This window comes from Pinus tabuliformis, chromosome 6 (genome assembly GCF_031772625.1).
Source record: "Pinus tabuliformis cultivar Carrire ecotype Pingquan chromosome 6, CPIR1, whole genome shotgun sequence".
NCBI classification, from domain to species: Eukaryota; Viridiplantae; Streptophyta; class Pinopsida; order Pinales; family Pinaceae; genus Pinus; species Pinus tabuliformis.
The window spans coordinates 213,241,441-213,245,454 of record NC_142292.1 but is presented as its reverse complement, the minus strand read 5'-3'; positions in this window follow the sequence as shown (position 1 = coordinate 213,245,454).

Genomic DNA, 4,014 nt, shown 5'->3' with positions numbered 1-4,014 from the left:
CATGGGAATATTCAATAATGAAGGATAGCAAATTAAGTTGCCACTCTTTGAAACTTCCACAAAACCTTCAGATTATGAAAAAAAAATGAAAATCAAATTTACTAGTAATAAAACAAAATGATATCTTAATAATATATGTGAGCCTAAGCATATTGTTCTTCCATAAAAGTTTTTCTTTTCAATTTTAGAAACAAGCTAATTGCATTGCAAGTAAATTACACCATTTTCTCAATTCCTCTAAACACATTTTGTTTTTCTTAATAAAATAATCCTTTGTATATATCTAAGGCTGACATTTAAAATACAAATAGTTGATAATTCAAATCTGGACAAGTCGTTTTTTAAACTTCCAACCCTTCGTAAAAACACAAAAACCACTCTTCCTTGTAAAGAATGCATATCAATGTCATGTCATACAAAAATCCCTCCACTATGTCAATTTTACATTAAAACAAAATAAGCACATAAATATTAAATTGCAACATTCAAAACAAAATTAACACATTTCAAAATAAATAAACCAAACTTCGCATATCTACAACTCAACTTAAAACCCATAGACAGACTTGGAAAAAAATAATTGACAAATCAACTTAAAACACACCCTTTTTAGCCCTGATTCGTCTGTAAAAACACAAATACTACTACAACAGTGAATCATATTTTAAGATGTCCATTTACATTTATAAATAAAAGAAATTACGATCATGCACTAATGGACTTATGTCTTTGGTAAAGAAAACTTAAGTGTTACCTCCAACCAACATAAGCACACCTAGTAAATCAGATTACTAATAATAAAACAAAATGATATCTTAATAATATTTGTGAGCCTCACAATATTGTTCTTCCATAGAAGTTTTTCTTTTCAATTTTAGAAACAAGCTAAATTGCACCATTTTTCAATTCCTCTAAAAACATTTTGCTTTTCTTAATAAAATAATCCTTTGTATATCTAACGCAGACATTTTTTTTTAAGTTGTGGTTCACGATCACATAGTGGCCGCTACATCCACGGGAAAATAACGGGGCAGATCCACCCGAAGGGATCTGCCCATCGGCCAATCTTAACAGGCCTAAACCCGAGGCCGTCGAGGAGATTTGACCCCGTGACCTCCCAAACTGGGATAGTGCTTTAGCAACGGGAACTCGACCATTTGAGCTATCCCTTGGGGCTATCTAACGTAGACATTTAAATGACAAATAATTGATAATTCAAATCTGGACAAGCCATTTTTTAACTTTCAATCCTTTGTAAAAACACAAAAACTACTCTTCCAAATAAAGAATGTGTATCAATGTCATGCCATACAAAAATCACTCCACTATGTCAATTTCACATTAAAACAAAATAAGCACATAACTATTAAATTGCAACGTTCAAAACAAAAATTAACACATTTCAAAAATAAATAAACTAAACTTTGCATATCTACAATTCAACTTAAATCCCATACGCAGACTTGGAAAAAATAATTGACAAGTCAACTTAAAACACACCCTTTTTAGCCCTGATTCCTCTGTAAAAACACAAATACTACTACACCAGTGAATCATATTTTAAGATGTCCATTTACATTTATAAAAGAAATTACAATCATGCACTACTGGACTTATGTCTTTGTTAAAGAAAACTTAAGTGTTACCTCCAACCAACATAAGCACACCTAGTAAATCAAATTACTAATAATAAAACAAAATGATATCTTAATAATATTTGTGAGCCTAACCATATTGTTCTTCCATAAAAAGTTTTTCTTTTCAATTTCAGAAAACAAGCTAACTGCATTTGCTAATACATTACACCATTTTTTCAATTCCTCTAAACACATTTTGTTTTTCTTAATAAAATAATCCTTTGTGTATCTAAAATAGACATTTAAAAGACAAATAATTGATAATTCAAATCTGAACAAGTCAATTTTTAAACTTCCAATCCTTTGGAAAAACACAAAAACTACTCTTCCTTGTAAAGAATGCATATCAATGTCATGTCATACAAATATCACTCCACTATGTCAATTTTACATTAAAACAAAATAAGCACATAACTATTAAACTGCAACATTCAAAACAAAAATTAACTCATTTCAAAAGTAAATAAACCAAACTTTGCATATCTACAATTCAACTTAAAACCCATAGTCAGACTTGAAAAAAATAACAGACAAATCAACTTAAAACACACATTTTTTAGCCCCGATTCGTCTGTAAAAACACAAATACTACTACAAGAGTGAAAATGTCCATTTACATTTATAAAAGAAATTACGATCATGCACTACTGGACTTATGTCTTTGTTAAAGAAAACTTAAATGTTACCTCCAACCAACATAAGCACACCTAGTAAATCAAATATTTCAAACAAAATTAACACATCTTCCCCAAAAAAAAAAATAAACCAAATTTTGCATATCTTAATGCAATTCAATTTAAAATCCAGATACAGACATTTAAAGAAAATAATTGGCAATTCAACTGAAGACACAACCACCCAATTTTTAGGGCCCGTAAAAACACACAAACTGCCTTTTCAATATAAGTAATATATAAACCTCATTTTTAATATAATAACAAACATTGAATCATATTTTATGATGTGCACTTGCATTTAAAAGAAGTAATAAAAAAAATCACGATTATACACTACTTGTTAACTTATGTCTTTGTTAAGCAATACTTGAGTTTTGCCTTCAGCATAGTCCATTGTGATGAATGGTTGAGCCCCAAGTACAGGATCCTAATTATTCAGCTTATAATATAAGATGATCTTTATTATAGTAATTTCTATAATAACCACCTTGCAACCTAGTCTCTCTGTAAGCTTGTGTGAATACATGTTCTCCATCCCAAAGTAAAGAATAACCATTTAAGTAGAGCAATGCATGGAACTTACTAATTAGAATAGCAGCATTTAAGTAGACTGCGTTGCCGTAAAAGCCAAGAAAAACTAAAATGGCACATCAAGGATGAGCTACACACTCATGTAACTTGGGTTACTATAAAAGCCAAGAAAAATTATTCATGGCACAATTTCCAAGGATAGGTTAGTTACACATTGACTCAAAAATGAAAAACTCGTTGTGAGGTTTTGTGTCAATTCTGTGGATGCCCAAATTGCCTAAGCTGTTCAAAAATCACTGGAATAAAAGCTTCCCATCAATGAAGTGCCTCATTCACGACACGCCTGATTTCCATTGGTAACCAATTGGAAACCAAGAAAAGGACATCAGAATGAGGGACAAAAATGGGATCAAAGTAGCCACTCTTTTTGGCACGCTACCATGCTATCTAATGAATTAGAAGCAAAAAAAATGGACAATTCACTTTGTATTTAACAATTTCTGCAAGTACAGTTGCAAACATAATCCTCCCATGCATACATGAATTGTGCAAAGGAGGATGGGTATATGCCCATTTGCTATAATCGTGTAGTCCGATTGACTCAAGTCCAAACCTACATTCATACTTGTAAGGAATCCATGCTCTCTCCATGGCTTGGTATTCCACATTAGCCTTGTCTAGCGAAGAATAGTCAGTAGACCAGAAAGTGCTCTGAATTATGTTCATTTTCGAGGACATTCACAGTAAAAGCCCATACTTCACCTCTATGTATCTTACAGGAGAGGACAGGCCCTGCCTGTATGGGCATCAGTTCAATCAATCGTTTTACAACTCACTGTCTCATTTAAGTTCACCTCACCTAGAGGTTAGCAATCCATGTAGACTTGTAATAATAGATGCCTATGCAATCTGCTGCAATCTCACCTATTAAGAGGTTTACAAAATTTAAATTCAATTTTTTGTCTTTGCTTTTTGTAAAATCCTGCCTTCCTCAGAAACCATGATCATTTGAATTAAAAATAAAATGTCTGGACAAGTGAAATTGAAACATGAATGATTTGTGATGCAGGGATTGCTTCAGCTTCCATTTCAACTGTAGTTTTAAACGTTTATGAGAAGCACATATCAGATCTCACAATCTCGACTGCTCTTTCAATAAGAGAATGAGA